This window comes from Peromyscus maniculatus, chromosome 6, assembly GCF_049852395.1.
Source record: "Peromyscus maniculatus bairdii isolate BWxNUB_F1_BW_parent chromosome 6, HU_Pman_BW_mat_3.1, whole genome shotgun sequence".
NCBI classification, from domain to species: Eukaryota; Metazoa; Chordata; class Mammalia; order Rodentia; family Cricetidae; genus Peromyscus; species Peromyscus maniculatus.
The window spans coordinates 4,911,889-4,929,993 of record NC_134857.1 but is presented as its reverse complement, the minus strand read 5'-3'; the positions used below and the strand labels follow the sequence as shown (position 1 = coordinate 4,929,993).

The window sequence follows — 18,105 nt, the reverse complement described above, 5'->3', positions numbered from 1 at the left end:
GAGGCTCTAGTCCCTTGACAGACAGGAGCTGAGGTCGGGCATGACATAGGTTGGACCTCCCATATCTTATTGGAGAATGGCATGCTGCACACCTAACAAATGCGTTTGCTGTCTTCCTGCTCCAAGCTAAGGAAACTCTCCTTATTGACACAGGCCTGTGGCCTCAAGAGGCCCTATCTGAACAAGTTAAGATCCTTGTATCAGGCAGTTGACTGGACGTACGTATCTTCCCACATGGCTATTTACCACAGAAACAAAGAAGAAATAAGATGTGTCTGGAGCTCATCTTTTGTTTCCAAGTGTGTGGCGCAGAGAAAGGATCCCATTGAAGGGTCTTATCTGCCTAAGGAAAAGACCCTAGCAGGGACTCGCAGATGGCCATTGTAACTAAGGTCCAGCCTGGCTTTTCTTCTTCATGGTGACAGGCATTATTCCTGACTGCTAACAGAGGAGGGGCCAGAGCCAGACAAATCAGACTTACTCTCTTTCTGAAGGGAATTCTTATCAATATTATTTTTGAAGGAGTAATCTTCAAATTCTCAAGTTTATTTCTCAACAGACATAGGTTTCTTTTAGGGTCCAAAGATCCAGAACATTTTATCGAATGTAGAAAGATAAAGTACAGTTGTATCACTCTTAGAGGGCTTTATGTAAAGCCAGCACTTTGAAAGTTCAATTTAAATAGTTTCAATGAGACCAGGCCCATCACCAACTCCTGTGGAATCCTTCTGACCTCCCCCTCACAATGAGCCTTATAGTTTATTCTTTAATATACATTAATTTGGCTCCAGCAAGATCCACACTGCACATCTCAGCACTCTACTTGAATAAAGAAGAAAGCATTCAATTCCCTCCATGGCAAATTCAGCCTTCCACAGGTCCGGCCTGCCACTCAGTGAGGGCCCTGCTGCAGAAACTGCTTTGCAAATGTTCTGCTGGGTTTTGTTGCTAGGTGATGACTAAGGAAACTTTGCGATTCCTGCTGAGAGGTTGTTTTTTTTTTTTTTTTTTTTTTTAAGTGCCTGTAACCACTTTCATATTAAAAAGGAGGGAAAAATAGGGCAGCCTGGCCTTGATTCCTCAAGGTTTCCTCCTTGCTCTCTACTCCTGTTAGCTGTCACACAGAAAACTGGCCACAAGGAAGTGTAAATTCACTAGAACCTCAACAGTGGGGTAGGGAGAGGGTAGAGAAGAAGGAGGAATGGACAAGACCAACCCAACCTCCCTGTGTTTTTCTCTGTTCATGAGCAGACACCCTTTGCTGGAGAGACTCGCCTGAAGCTGAAATCAGCTTCAGAAACCCTTGGCCTGAAGCAACTTCCAGCCAAACAGCAGGGGTTCCTGGGAAAGCCCCGGGCCTGTCTGAGGCCTATCCCCTGTCAATGATTGATGAGGACAAGTGTGAGAGGTGACACACTGTGAAATCAGGCTGAGTCACAAAGAGTTAATCCTTGGGCTTCTTCCAGACCAGTCTTTTGAGGGGGAAAAATAATATTTATTCCTTCTTTTGTTAATTTTGTATCTCTAAAAGCAATCTTGATATTTGATGAACCGGGCGAGATGCCGTCAGGGAGCACACACTAGTGGCAATAGTTATTTGTCCTTCTGTTCTCGTCACAAAGTGACTTTAAACTGCTGATTTTACAAGTACTGTGTTACAGCCAGTAGAGAGATAAGAAGTGTAGTTTCTGCACATACATTTCTTTTCACAAATTAAAAAACTTACCTATAAATCACAGAGGGGAGAGAGCCCTGGAAAACAGCAACTGACCACGTTGGGCTTCTTCTCAAAAACCTGGAAACAGCTTGGGAGTTTGGTGTCCTTTGTGTCTTCACCCTCCCTCACTTGTGCTGGGCCCCTGCTGGGCCCGCTCCTGGCAGGACATGGAAGGGCAGATGTGTGTTGGACTTGGCCACATGACCGAGTTTCTTCTACTTTCGCACCCTCCGCCACAGATGCAGAAACTTTAGTGGAGTCTCTTGAACACTTCATTAATGATTGAGCAGTGCCAAAAGTAATTATTGGGCTATGCCTGGAGTCCTTTTCTCCCGCATCAGTAAACAGTAATTTAGAGAAGGGGGTTATAACCGTAGGGCGAGAAACATTTCCCCCCACAGCTGTGTGGTGAGGGCAACAATGATGCATATGTTTCAACAAATGAGGAGGTTCTCAGCCCAGCTCTTGAGCATGTAGTGAAGTTACAGCCAGCCATGAAGTCCACTATGCTAACTGTGCCACATAATTGAGAAGAGCTCATTTTCCAGCGCATCTGTTCTGACTTGGTACTTTTACCCTAATTTAATAATAATAATAAAATAATACCTAAAAGCCACCAGGAAATTAGCTTCCAGGATATCCTGATACGTTGCAGTAGAAACAGGCTGACTTTGAAATAACACTTTCCCTTAATTAGAAAAGAGTTCTTTTCTTTTGTCATTGCTCAATGAAACATCAATTCTCTTCTTTGTCTTCAATTCATAGATGTAATTTCATAGTCACTCGAGACCCTAACCAACTCTGGGACTTGGCAAACCAGAAGCTTTTTTTTTTCTTGTATTTTCAAAGCCAAACAAATAGGGCAAAGTCCTCCTGAAGCGGCGTTCATCTCGCTATTAGAGATGGATAAAGGCTTGCTGCTTGTCCTTCACATGATGGGCTCTGGAGGTTAGACATGCCTTGCGAAACTTCTCCTATCATACAGTGTTTGAGTTCCCTCCAAATAATTCCCCCTAAAGAGAGTTATTCAGGAACTGTTTCCTCCAAAGACAGCTTACTTCCCTCAAAACCAGCTCCCCATTTTCAGGTGGCCAATATTGAGCTGCTTCACCTAGAACATCACAGAAACCTGTATCCACCAAGTCTCTGCTCATTGGTCTCCCCAAGGAGATGCAAAACGGCTCAGTAAACAGTTGATGGAAACTAGAAATCCCTAAATCAATAGTTTCTAGATGTTAGAGCCGTCAAGAAACTCCTACTGGTAAGAATGCAGATTTCAGAACCTCAGGTCTATAGAGGTGACATTAGGAGGTCTTGAAGAGGAACCAGGTATCACCTTGAGAACCACAGCTCCAAGACTCTCTTCTCAAGGTCCAGGTGTCTTCAGGCTCCCATTTATTCGTTTCTTTGTTTATATCAGTTCTGATACGGAAGGAAAACTGCTAAAGAGTGCACAGTACGGAGTTCAGTGTCCATTTCCTGTTCTCATGCTCACCTTAGCCTCCCTGTCCTCAAAGACAAACAAGCAAACAAACAAACAAACAAACAAACATTTTTTTAAATTGACCTCAACATTCTGGGTCCTTCTTTTCCTTTGCATCACTGGCTGCTTATACCACAGCAGCTCCCTTGGATATGTTCTAGAGCTTAGGACACCAACTTCCACCATAGGGATTTGTATCTTCCTTTTCCTCTGCATGGGCCCCCAGAGCATTCTGCTGGATCTCGTCACGGGTTCTAGATGCACCCCGCCAGAACAACCTAGCCCCACTTCTTCAGAGTTAGTTGCCTTCTAAAAATGAGACATTGGTTCCCTCCTCTTGCAGACCACCGTGTCTCACTGTTGAGTCAAATCATATGCTGCTCTCCAAGCTGCTGGGCCAGATGCTTGGAGCTAAGCACATGCTTTCACAATTCTCTCTGCTAAATGTTCCCTGATTACGTTTGCTCCAGCCTATGGAAATGATTTTGGATACTAATTCTGTCATTAAGTACATGTCAGGTGCTCTTCCGTGTTCATTTTCTCTTCCTGTTGACTCATTTCCTGTTCTAATCATTAATGAAAAAAATGTAGGCGGTGAAAAGGCATTAAAATAATGTTTGTGCCTGGGCAGGGCAACTTGCTTAGCTGTGTGCCCAATCTGTCAAACAATTATGTTCTTTCTCCTCCCTTCCCTCTGTGTAAAATGAAGAAATAAGTAAGATTACTTATACAGTATCTAGAGTGGCATCTTCATATATAAGCAAGAATTATTCTAACCCTGGGCATAGTATCTGACACAGAACCCTCAGTAAGCTGGTGTTGGTTTCTGACTAGTTCTCAGCCTTCCTAATGCTGCAACCCTTTAATACAGTTCCTCATCATAACCACAAAATTATCTCATTGCTACTTCATAACTGCAATTTTGCTACCATTGGGAATCATAATATAAACATCTGATATGCAGGATATCTGATATGTGACCTCCAAAGGGGTCATAACCCACAGTTGAGATCCTCTGGACTAGGATAAGGCACAGTTAGAGAGACAGGACCCTAAAACTGCACAGTAATGTCATCAACGGTCCATCCACTAGGCTTCTTTGCAGCCCAGTTACTTTCTTGACTGTTTATGGATGTACTTGCTGGCCTGTCTCCTTTTGATCTTTCTTCCCCTAAGATCAAGAGAACCCAGGCACGGTGGTGGTCACCTGTAATTCCAGCACTCAAGAGACTGGGGCAGGAATATTTCGAGTTTGAAGCCAACCTGGAATAAATAGTGACCCTGTCTCCAAATAAAAAACCAAACCAAACCTAAGGAGAAACAGGCAAATTCAAGGTGGTGTAGAGGACACTGTGTGGTTCTATCTCTTGAGCTACCAAGAGTTCCCATCTCTCGCGTGACACAGTGAAGCCATTGCTTTCTTTCCTCTATTCACAAGCCGTCCTGCCACCCAGCATTGATGTCCAGTTTGTCATTAAGTCAGATGTCCTCTTCCACTCCCGGCAGTTCCCTAGGTGCTAACCTTCTGTGGTTTTCCCTGGTGCCCGGGATAGGTGGCTCAGAGCAGGAAACTGCCACTCATTTGTCCGTGTTGGCATGCTTGCTTCCAATTTCCCCACGCTGCTCCAGTGAGAGCATTCGGGCACTCCACAGTCTAGTCCCATCCAGGACAAAAAATGAAAGAGTTTTACATTGATTCTTGGAGAATATAGATGAAAAACTGTTCCTAGGTCTCCACCACTCTGTCCTTTTTCTGTCACATTTCAAAGCTGGGAGGGCAAAATCCCCTCTCTGAATAAAAATTCAATGGGTTTCCTTGCTCCGCTGAGGGCTTAACGCCACACTGCCAACGTCAACAGGACAACTCATCCTAAGGCAAGGCATTTCCCATCCGCCTTGGGACCTATCCTTCTTGAGCTAGGCTCTCCATGACTGGCCACTTACAAGGAATTCCATCAATGCTGGTTTTCTATTAAGATCAGTAAGGCTCTCTTCTGGGTTCTCACGACCTCTCATCCACACCACATTTGGAGGCTCGGTCTGACGTTCTTTCCTTACTTCGAGAGTCCCAAGTCCAGAAACTGCAATTTGTTTGTCTTTACATTAAAAATCAATCAATCAATTAATTAATCTAAAAATGGTATGACTAACATTGTTTTTGTTTGCACTAACCTAATGTCTATAAATCACGTGGAGGAGTTTCCTTGATTGCTTTAAACAGTTCATCTTCATTTACTCAGTGAATTCTTTCTTTATGCATAATTCAAAAGTAAATTTTCTTTGGGGATTTTCTGAATTATAGTAACTGTTGGAGGTTCGTGGGATACCACTGGCTAGATTTGATTTATTTATGTGGCTTTCAAAATATGTGTCCATTTAGCTTCGGGACTTACCACCAAAGCATACAAATTCTTCAACACTTTGAAAATTAATTAAATGAAGTAGAGGATGAAAAAAAATGTTTTCCATCGCCAAGTGGTAGCATTTTTATTCTTCTTAATTTGACTCTGATAGAAAGTAGTCTGGGGGCCAGGGAGATTGTTCAGTGGCTAAGAGCACACTGCTCTCTCATAGTGCCCTGGTTTGGTTCCCAGCACCCATATATGGCAGCCCACACCCATCTATAACTCCAGTTTCATGGATCAAAAACTTCTTCCAACCTTCAAGGGCTCCTGCAGACATATGGTGCACACACATACACTTGGGCACACACATACAATTAAAGTATTTTGAAAGAAAATAATTTGAATGTTTCCCTGTTACTCTCCAGACATAGTCAAAGTCGATTTACAGAATCTGTTCTTCCACTGGGCCATCAGCAGTCACCCCACTGCTCAGAACCTGCATGTCAAGGTACGACAAACACAGCTACAGAAATGGGAGCAGTCAGGCCCACCCAAAGCACTTGTCACATCCTGAGTCGTGTTGCATGACTTTTTACTATTGTACTTTGGGTAATTTTATTTATTCCAAAGACAGAGAAATTCCCACCAGATCATATTATACTCCTAACCCACCAGGAGATTCTGTTATCCGAAACAATGTCAAGAAAGCATATCGGCCATAAACGTCATCAAAGAATTCAAAGATTTTAAAGAAGACAAAAAGAAATAGCTCATTGAAATTCAGGAAAAAGAGCTTAAGGAGAATAAATACCTGAATGACAACCAAGAAAACACAAACTACATGATGGAAATGATGAAGACAACCCAGGACTGGAGACTAGAATTCAGTGGAGAGAGAGAAACACTGAAGAGAACTCAAGCTGTGATGCAGACGGAACTGAGAAACCCAATAACTAAGCTGAAAAACACAAAGGGAAGCCTCACACAGACTGTCAGGACTCAAAGAGAAAGGAAAGGATCTAGGTCAAATAGGCAAGAAATATAAAAAAAAAACTAAAACCACAAGAAATGAACACAGAAGAAATATGGGACTTCATGAAAAAAACAAACCTAATTAGAGGCACAGTTGAAGGAGAAGAATCCTAAGTCAATGGTATAGACTGGGTCTTCAGCAATATCATAGAAGAAAATTTTGCCAAACTAAGGAAAGACACACACACATATAAATACAAGAAGCACACAGATCACCAAATAGACAAGACCATAAAAGATTATATCATGTCATAGTTAAAACACTAAGTATATAACAAAGAATGTGTATTGAAAACTACCAAGAGAAAAAACACAAGTCATATATAAAGGGAAACCCATCAGAATAACAGCTGATTACTCAATGGAGATTTTGATAGCCAGAAGAGCCTAGAATAATGAATTCCAAGCCCTAAAAGACTATGACAGCCAGCCTAGACTAATATATCCAGCTAAACTATCTGCCATAATTCAAATAGAAAGAAAAACTTTCTACAACATAAATAACCTTAAAAAATTGTATCCAATAAACCAAACCCAAAGAAAATAGAGGAAGCATTACTTAGAGAATCAGCATAGCAGAGAGACTATGGCAAGAAATACAAAGCCATAGTTATTAAAACACACTGAAAACACAACACCAAAAATCAACAACACAATGACCACAATTACACATTCAATTTTCCAGTCAAAAGACCTGTGTGAACAGATCACTGAAAAGGCCAACTGAATGAATCAAGAAACAAAATCCACCTCTCTGTTCTCTAAAAAAACGCTTCTTAGTTTTAAATATAGACACTGCCTTTGAATAAAAGGATGGACAAAAGTACTCCAATCAAATGAGACCAGGCAGCAAACAGGCATCATTGTCTTAATATTTGACAAAACATACTTCAAACTAAAATTACTGAAAAGATGTAAGGAGGGACACTTCATTCTAATCAAGGGAACAGTTAACAAGAAAAACATTACATTTAACCATACAAACTAAAAGATGACCAATTTCATAAAACAAAACAAAAAACCTTCTATTTGATTTAAAAATATAGATGAACAACAATCCATTAATAATAGATTATTTCGGTAACCCACTTTTTCCAATAGGCAGGTCATCTAGACAAAAATAGAAATATCAGAATTAATTGATATCATACATCAAATAGACAACAAATATCTACAGAATATTCTACCTAAACACCAAAGAATATACATTCTACTCAGCAGTGCAGGAAACTTTTTAAAAATAGAATACATCCTGGGACACAAAACAAATCTTCACAAATCCAAAAATTTAAAATCACACATTGTATCCTATCTGACCACAATAAAATACTATCTAAAATTGACAGCAAATAAATATTTAGTAAATACACAAACTACTGGAGAGCAAACAGCTCATTCATTACTGAATGAAGAATGGTCAAAGAAGAAATCAAGAAAGAAATAAAATTTTCCTGGGACTAAACAAAATGAAAACACAACACAACCAAATCTCTGGGACACCAAAAGAAGTGTGGTGAAGGAAATCTATAGCTCTGACTGCCTACATTAAAAAACCAGAAAGAGAGATCTAGATAAAAATGACAATAAGGATGTCTGAAAAAGCCACAAGGAATTGTACTATTAACTATTCACCAAAAATGTATACTGCTTGTATAACTCAATTTATAATTACATATACATAGTTTTCATGAACCTTTCCTATCTGGGCTGACAGTGCTCCCCTCGACAGCTAAAGATGATCTAACAAAACCCCTAATATCAGGCATGAGAAGCCCTCTTCTGAGTTGTTGGCCAGGGTTGTTCAAGAGATTCTAAAATTATATAGCCTATTACTGTTGCCCTCGGTCACCCCCCACCTCCCACTCCCCACTCCCTGCCCAGAAGTGGAAGATAAGTCCCTGTTACTGAAGACATCGTAGTTTCAGACACAGGGCCCAGAGACTCACGAACTGGAATGGACTGGAAAGCTGCCCTCCTTGAGGACTAGCTTCATAGTACCAGAAGTTACCATGCAAACTTCCGCAGGAGGGAGGCAACCAGCAGCCCTACCCAGCTGTGATGCCTATGAACTAAATCAATGACCAGCATGACACCATAACCGTACAGTGCAGCAGTGGCACCTTGGTGGTAAATAACAGGTCTCTAATTGGACTTAAGACACACACAACAAGGAGACCATGCCCGGTACTGGAAACCTAAGTACTTAGTACTCATGAGTGATTATTGGAGGAGAATCTACAACTACCAATTAACTAAAGCAGTATAATTTCTAACCACAGTCTATAAACAGTTGTTCTTTTACCCACAGGTAAGTATAGTCTTCATCCCTCATAAAGGAAACTTCTCTTTGCAACAGACAGAAGCAAAGAGAGTTGTGAAGCTCAGACCCAGTGGACACATCTACAAACCACCCCTGCACCTAAGGCTCAGGAAGCATTGTGGAAGAGGGAGCAAAATGACTGTGAGAGCCAGAGATCAGGGAGTTTGCACTGAAATTGTGTCCAGTTATGTCAGAAACAACACCCATAAAGTCTCCCCAACATGACGGCCTAATCAAGAGTTGAACGAGGATAGCAATAGACATGCCAAAGTGGATGGGGGACAGCCCACAAGGCCTCAACCATATGCAAATGACTACAGACAACTAAAGAATGTTGAGAGTAGGAGAAATAGTCTTCCCAAGAAAAGAGCACACCAGTTGGTTATCAAATACCAAAGATCAGCCCTGAAAACACACATACAAGTGACCTTTTACAGACCGAGCAGGTTATACCGAGGGATATATATATATATATGTATATATATATATATACATATAACAACAAGAAATAGAAAAAGAGGTCATGGTGGAAGAACAGTTTGGAGACATTGAATAGCATAGCATTCTGGAAGCAAAGAAGATTAAAGCAGATAAACCACCCTGAGAACCCTCCAGGAAGAACACTTCCGGGCAAAAGTTGATTTAACACCCGGGACCTCTACTAAATGTGAGTAATAACTAACCTAGTAGCCATGGGCAAGGGTTTCTACAATGCAACATGTGATTCTGTCTCAGGAGACAGCCCGTCTCTGGCCTTCAGGAAGTAGATATTCTGCGCACTAAGGAGGGCTGTCTGCCTACTTCAGCGGTCGGCTCTAGGGAGTATATGCAGAGCAGCATGCAGTCTCACCTGAGGAGAGCAAAGAAGACTGAGAGTAGAGAGGAATGATGTAAAGGACAAGCCAGAAGCTAGCTCCGAATTGAGCTGAGCTTCACAGGAAGTGTATGTTGTAAGGAAAAATAAGTAATCAAATAGTGACTGAATATCTTTGAAGTAAAAGCCAACTGGTAAAGACTGAAAGAAGACAAAGAAAATGGATGCTAAATTTTGATGACTCACAGAATATTAAGCCCAGAATCCCTCGCTCGGGTCAATACACTTAACTAATTAGAGAGGGGAAGTGTTAGTGGGCTCTCCACCAACCATCTGAGGAAAGCTGGTCACCAGTGCTGAACAAACAGACATCTGCCTGTGAATTCCGTCCACCAAGGAAGACACACTACGTGGGATTGTTTGCCCCCTCCCCCACCCAGAAAAAGCCCTGACCCTAACCATAAACGCACACTAGACAAACCCAACCCAGGTGGACACATAGTCTGAAGTTACCTGACCTCATGTGAATCTCATATTCATCAAGATTGAAAAAACAATTAGTAAAAGAACCACGTGGAAGTACACAAGGAATTGAAATAAAAGAAGTTTGAGGATTGACATGAGGGAGAACTTTTAACTTAGCCACGTGCCCAACAAGGTGGTTGGTAGGCACAGTTGCAAAATCCTGAATTCTGTTTTTCTAAGCAGATATTTTCAAATGCTTGTCACGACTAGGCTATTACTGTGAATTTTTTTGAAGGAAGGAAAATGAAAAGATTCTGATGTAATGTCATCTTTATTTCATAAAAAAAGATAAGAACACTAATTGTTAAGACTGACAAAGAATTAATTTCTAGTTGCATTGAGAGGGAAAAAATTAACAGACTAACAAAATTATAACCTTAACACGATTGAACTCATTACTCTTGAAGTGTAGTGCAGACACTGTATGCTGGTTTTTAGTTTGTTTATGGAACTGGAAGAGACTTCAGCATGCTAATACTTCAAATTAAAATTAATATTATTATATTTAGAGAATCAAAATGTAAATGCCATCCTATATGTTAGAGCATACACTGCCTTTTAAATAATATATATACATATAAGTATGTATATATAATTCCAAACAGTAAGAAAAGTTCAAAGAAATAGAAATTATTTGGGAATAACCTATAGCATCTAATGAGCATCACTGGTCAACTCACCATGGGTTCATGGAGATTGACAAAACTGATGCGCAAAGCAATAAAAACTCATAATATATAGAGAGATATAGAAGAATGGGGCCATTCTCCACCAGCTCACTACTGTATTTTGATTTTCTAGAACTTGAATTATAAGGTCTGTATTGTGTGCCTTGCTCGTGCTAAGCAAGTGCTCAGCCATTGCACTTCATCCCCGGTCCCCGTAAGTTACCAAGTGTTTTTTTTTTTTTTTTTTTTTTTTTTTTTTGTGTGTGTGTGTGTGTGTGTGTGTGTGTGTGTATGTGTTTATAATTTTATTAACTGATTCCCTGCCTTGAATGTTTGTATCCCTTCTCCTAATTATTTTGGTCTCACTTTTAGGTTTTTGCTCTAAATTTACTTAATTTTAATGTAATCCACTTACTTCAATGTTGAAAAAAGTGAAAGTTCTCATTTGTCTCAATTTACCAATTTTTAATGTTATATTCATTTTTATTCTTCATATATTTCACATAAATGTATGCCATTTTTCTGAGCCATATGTAATACATAAGTGGCTATTTCCAAAGAATGAGGAAGCTACATCATATTTATTTTTACTACTTTAAATCATGTGTATGTCTATTAAGTTTGAGTGTGAGTATGTACCCATGAGTCCAGGTGTGTTTCTTGGATGAGGCAGGAAGAGGGATCCCATCTTCAAATCCAATCTGTGAGTCTGTGTCTGTGTCTTTACTAAAAAGCTATCATTGAACAGTATTTATTAATTCCTGATACTTCATTGTTATTTTTCTTCCTCTTCTAATTAATTGTTCTGGAAACATTTATTCTCCTATCTTCTTGGGGAGAGTTGTTGTTCTCTTCATAATGAAGTTTTCCTTGTAGGATCTTCTGGAGACTGGATTGATGGACAGGAATTGTTTAAATTTGTTTTGATCATGAATCTTGTGTCTTTCTCCATGGGTTGTTATTAGCATTTGGCCTGCATCATGGTCTTACACAGTCTGTAGACATCTCCCCAGGCCCTCTGGCCATTGGTGTCTCACTGAAGTCTGGTGGTACTCTGATGAGCTGCCTTTATACGAAACTTGGTCATTTTCCTTTGCAGTTTCTAACTTCCATTCTTCATTCATCTGTATAATTGACTACTATGTGCCATGCAGAATTTCTTTAATATTGGTGTTCTGTATTCCTCTTGCACCTTAATGGGTATCTCTTTCTTTAGATTAGGAAGCTTCTTCAATGATTTTGTTAAAAATATTTCTGTGTCTTTGATCTGGATTTCTTTTCCTACCTCTCTACCTTATCCACAGGTTTGGTCTTTTTGTAGTGTTCAATTTCCCAGGATGCATTGTGTCTGGATTTTTTGTTTTAACGTTTCCTTTGACTGAATTATTCATTTCTTCTACTTTTTCTTTAAGACCTGAATCTCTCTCTTTTATTTTGTTCAGTCTACTGGTGAGGCTTACCCCTGAGGTTTCTGTTTGACTTCCTGAATTTTTTTTCTTTTCAAGTTTTACTTCAGTTTGGGTATTCTTTAGAGATTCTATTTCTTTATTAAATTCTACTCTTGCATCTTGTATTGTTTTCATTATTCCATTCAATCGTTTGTTCTCTGTATTCTTGGTCTTCACTGAGGCATTAGTCATCTCTTCTTTAAGTTCCTTGAACATATTAATAACTGGCACTTTGAAGTCCTTGTCTTGTGATTCAGCTAAATTGATTTTTCCAGGGCATATTATAATAGGGCCCTGGCTTGTAGAGGGGGCATAGTGTCTGGTTATTCACAAGTGAACATGATCATATTCATAAGTGAATATGATCAAAATACATTGCATGAAATTCATGAAGAATTAATATCATCATTTTTTAAAGCATAGGTGCCAAGTACATAGCTAGGTGGGAGTCTTGCCTTATATGCTCAAGGCCCTGGGTTCAATCCTCAGAACCACAAATAAAACAAAACAATATCAAAAAAGTTTAAACACAAAAAGTGGAAATACTGCATAAGGCATAATTTTTTAAAAGAAAAAGAAGGAGGAGGAGAAAGAGGAGGCTGAAATATCGGACCTGCCTCTTTTTGGGTCTTTGAAACTTAGTGCTTGCCAGTTGTATGTACTTGTGGGGCCAGCTGACCTTATGGACTCCTGCCTCTCCTATGGTTTACGCTACTGTTGAACATGCTGGACATGTGTCTAATGTCCATCAGAGATGTCTTCACTTTGGTGGCTTTCCTTATTTCCACACCAGAGGCCTGTGCTGGCAACATTTAGCCTCTTGGTGTATGGAGTGGGCAGGTTCTCTCACCTCCAGAGGTTCCTTAGGTGATACCACCTGGGGCGGTTGACACTCTCATTGAAGGCTGTCTCCTCAAAGTGTTCAGAGTGTGGGGAGCAGCCACAACACTGAGATAAGCACAGGCAAAGAACTGTCTCCATAGTTTCCACATCTTCTAAATTAATCACCTGCCTGAGGGATGCACTTCAGATTCTCAGGCTCTACAGCAGCACACAGTTCATAAATGGCTCTGTCAATTGATCCATCCATTGACATCAGGCATAGAGTTATCAAACTCCAGGGTTATTCTCAGTTGATGAGATTGGCCTGCTACCTCCAGCGATGGGATTATGCACTCGGCTGCCACATCTGGCCTGCACTTCCAGCCAGCAGCCTTCCTAATCTCCACAGTTGTCTTCCAGGACTATCTCTCATCCAGGGGCAATGGCTGGTTAAATTTGGGCTCTTTGGATTGTAAGCTTTCCCTGTTCTTGGGCCCTCAGAATAGTTGAGTTTAAAGAGTAAGATCATCCTCTACATGATAAGCAGCCACTGCTCTCTGAGGTACACAGTTACAAAACAGGACTCCTTTCCAGCAGCGGCTGCTCTGGGGAGAAATTACTGTCTCGCCAATATTTGCAGCTGGATTTGAGGATGAGGGCTTGTCTTGGGGGGAGGACTGTCGGTCTGCCTTCACCAAGAGCACCTAGCTGACCTTGCCGGTGAGGCTTCTGCATCTCCCCCCTCTGCTGGGAAGCCTCACGGCGCAGGGGACTTCACTTTGGCTTTCCTGTCACATGTCACTCACCTCCTCCGTGCTCTTCAGCTGCGCTCTCACTGCTCCGTGAATTTCCTTCCTCTCTGTGAAATAGTCTGTTTGTTCTCATACTCATCCTTCTCCTTAACCAAGTCTATGGAGGAAGTTTCTAGTCTGTCGTTTGCCCTGGACCTCAGAGCTATCAGATCCTGGAGTGTGGGAAAGTCTGGAAAAACAAACCCCAAACCATCACATAATGTATTCATCCTTGGAAATCAATACTGACTATGAAGACAGTCATTCTATGTTGCAGTTTTATCCCCACATGCTAAATTATTAGTCCCTGTGACACACCTCACAATGTCTCCACCTGTGATATTTATTATGACTGACGGCCTTTCCCCAGGATGGATCCCCCGGTGTTTCTGAATGTGCTGTGGGAACTAATTCTCAGTTCCTAATGACCATGCCCCTGGGCTTTCTGTCATTTGTTTATTTGTTTGCATTTTGGTTTTTCAGGACAGGGTTTCTCTTTGTAGCCCTGGCTGTCTTGGAACTCAGAGATCTGTCTGCCCCTGCCTCCTGAGTGCTCCTACAAACTATTATAAAAACATTAAAATAAAAACCGGAAGATAGTAAAAGATAATTTATATTAAAAACTGAATATATGAGCCGGGCGTTGGTGGCGCACGCCTTTAATCCCAGCACTCGGGAGGCAGAGGCAGGCGGATCTTTGTGAGTTCGAGGCCAGCCTGGGCTACCAAGTGAGTTCCAGGAAAGGCGCAAAGCTACACAGAGAAACCCTGTCTCGAAAAACCAAAAAAAAAAAAAACAAAAAAAAAAACAAAACTGAATATATGTTTTTGTAGCGTGTATTTTGTGTGTGTGTGTGTGTGTGTGTGTGTGTGTGTGTGTGTGTGTGTGCATGTGCACAGGGGCGGGGCAGTGCACATAGCAGTGTTCCTGTGGCGGCCAGAAGACAACTTGCAGGATGTCTATTCTCTCCTTCCTTCATATAGGTCCTGGGCTCAAACTCAAGTTTTCATTGGTGGCAAGTGCTCTTACCAGCTGGGCCATCTTGTCAGCCCCTAAATATGTCTTTATAAATGCTAATGTCATTAAAAATAAGGAATATTAAAATACACTTGAAACTTCCCCTTCTAATGGTGAAGCAGCAGGGACTGCAATAAACCTCTGCAAGAAACAACTGGAAAACAACATGAAAAGCACTAAGTTAAGATACATGTTAGACACAGGGATCATATTGTACAAGATAGAGGGAATAAACAAGATAAACCCAACAGTGGCTTACTGTCCAGAGAAAACCCCAGGTTCCATGGAGGAAAACAGAAGCCCTGCCCTGCAGTCTTCTGGAGCCAAAGACGCTGAGGACCTAGACGTGACAGTTTGTGAGGTTGAGGCGGTTGTGTCTTACAGAGGACCAAAGAGAGAAGGATGTGTGCAGCTTTCCAGGGTCCCCGTTGAGTTTTCAGCCAAGAACTGATTCTCTCATATTCACAGGAAAGCTTCAGGCAATGACATACTCCCCCAAATGACTGCAAAGAAAAAGTCTACAAAGTCACACACAGCCATGAATGGTTCCTACCCATTAAATTTTGGGGAAAATAAAACCCAAGTATATTATCTACTGTAAACTAATTTAAAATAAAACACACATATAAGGTACAAATAAAATGATATGCTAATATAAATTGAAAGAAACCAGAAATCATTACATTAATATTAAGTTCATGTACTACGTAGGCATAAAAATCTTAAATATTTATCCAACTAATACACCTTAAAACCAAATGAAGAAAAACTGAAAGAACGAAAAAATAAAAACTAAATAAATTGTAAAACTAATTTAGTTCTTTAAATAAATTCACAACGTATAGTTGAAATTGAAATAATTATCTTAAATGATCTAGAGAAAGCTGCAGCTTGCCCAAGTTTAGACAGATTGTGTGAAAATGGATAGGCTGCAGATCTGATTTTCTCAGTTCATAAAAGCTAATGATTGACTTGATTTAAATAACATTTGTAGGGGTTGGTGAGACCACTCAATGGGCAAAGGTACTTGCCACCAAGCCTGACGACCTAAGTCTGACATTCGTAGTGGGAGAAAAGAACCAACCCCCACAAGTTCTCCTTTGACCTAGAAACACACACACACACACACACACACACACACACACACACACACACACACCACACCACACCACACCACACAGTTTTTAATGGTTTTTAACGAAATAACATTTGTAGAACATTCCAACCAATGACAACAGAAGGTATTTTTTCGAGTAAAACACAACAATTTTCAAGCCATATTCTGAGGCATAAACCAGGTCTTAGGACCCCTTAAACTTTCAAATCATGCAAGTAGGAATCTGTTCTCAGACTAAAACAGCACTAAATTAAAAACCGACATAAAAGTGACTGGGGAAAAAAACAAATATCTAAGAACAAGCCAGTTGTAAACAATCCATGTGCTAGAAAAATCAAAAGCAAAGTCTGGACTTTACACTGACGGAAAACAAATCTGTGCTGTCAAGACGTGCTGAGATGTTTCTAGAACACCTGAGAGGAGAATTCTCAGTGCTGAGCATCCATATTAAAAAGAAAATGTGTAAAAATGAATAGCAGGGTACAAATGACCCCATCAGGGATATGGAAATAGAGGGGCTCTTTATGCAGAGGAGAGGAAGGTAAATACAGAAGAAAGAGGATAAAACAACAATAAAGGTGTCTGAAAAAGTTATAAGCAATCTTATTACTATTTTTTAAAAAATCCTATCATATATATAATTCTCTATATAAATATACATATATACTCTAAATAAATTTTTCTCATCTGTGCTAACAATGCCCACTCTGAAAACCAAAGATCACCTAACAAAACCGCCAATACCAGACATGAGAAGCCTTCTTCTGAGTTGTTGGTCAGGGCTGTTGAAGAGACTCCCCAGACATACAGCATACTGCTACTCTCCCCAGTAGTGGAAGGTGAGTTCTCACTGCTGAAGACGCCATGCGCTTCACACCTGAAAGGGCCCAGAGGCCCCTGAGCTGGAACTGAACTGAAAGCCCCCTCCCTGAGGACTGGTTTTCATGGTACCAGAAAGGGCCATACAAGCTTCCAAAGGAGGGAGGCAAACAGCAGTCCTACTCAACTATGAAGCCTATGAACCACAAGGCTGATGTGACCAGCAAGGCACAATAGTTCTGAGGGTACAGGTACAAATACCTTGGTGGTAACCAACAAGTGCTCTATCAGTCTTAAAACCTGCTAGAGAGGAAGGAAACTATGCCTAGTTCTAGAAACCCAGCTAACTATGTAATGCTTGTGACATCATGGTTATTGGAGGAGAACCTACAACCTGTAACCAGAGGCTTTTCTCTGTCGCGCCCCATCCTGAAGCTGTTTCCAAATAATTACTCAGTGGCTTATATTAATTATAAATGTTTGGCAGATGGCTCAGGCTTACTACTAGCAAGCTGTTACATTTAAATTAACCCATTTCTATTCATCTATGTATTGCCATGTGGCCTGTGGCTTACTGCTTCTTTCACATCTTGCTTCTTGGGCTTTTTGCAGTGTCCACTCTAACTGTGCCCTTCTTCATCTCTGTCTTCAGTTTGAATGTACCACCTAACCTTATTCTGTCTTGCCATTGGCCAAACACCTTTATTTACCAACCAATGAGAGCAACACATATTCACAGCATGCAGAAAGACATCCCACAGCAACAACCACTACTTTACTAAACCAGCATAATCCCTAACAATCCAAACAGTTGTCCTTGTACCCACAGGTACGTGCATCTTCAGCCCCATCAAGGAAACATTTCTTTGCAACAGACAGAGACTACTACAGAAAACCACAGCCGATCAAAATGCAGAGCTGTAGAGCTTCGTCCCAGTGGACACATTTACAAACACTTCTGCACCTAAGCTCAGGGATCATTGCAAAACAGGGAGTGGAAGACTGTACCAGCCTAAGGATGAGGGGGTTTGCTGTGAGCATGTGTCTCCTAGTAATATCAGAAGCTACACCCAGGAAGTCTGTCAACATGACTGCTTAAACATTAGCTGAACAAGGATGGTGCCAATAGAGATGCCAAAGTGCACTGGGAAATGCCCATGAGGTCTCAATCTCACAGAAAGAACTAC

At 40.8% G+C, this 18,105-nt stretch overlaps 1 long non-coding RNA gene across 1 annotated transcript in view; it reads right to left on the bottom strand.

Moving 5' to 3' along the window:
- The window catches only part of LOC143273717 (uncharacterized), a 33,658-nt gene extending 31,812 nt beyond the window's left edge, over positions 1 to 1,846 (bottom strand). The window contains exon 1 of the long non-coding RNA XR_013051903.1: positions 1,727 to 1,846. This is a non-coding gene — a long non-coding RNA (uncharacterized LOC143273717). The remainder of the gene's footprint in view (positions 1 to 1,726) is intronic.
- Positions 1,847 to 18,105: the final 16,259 nt, after the last annotated feature.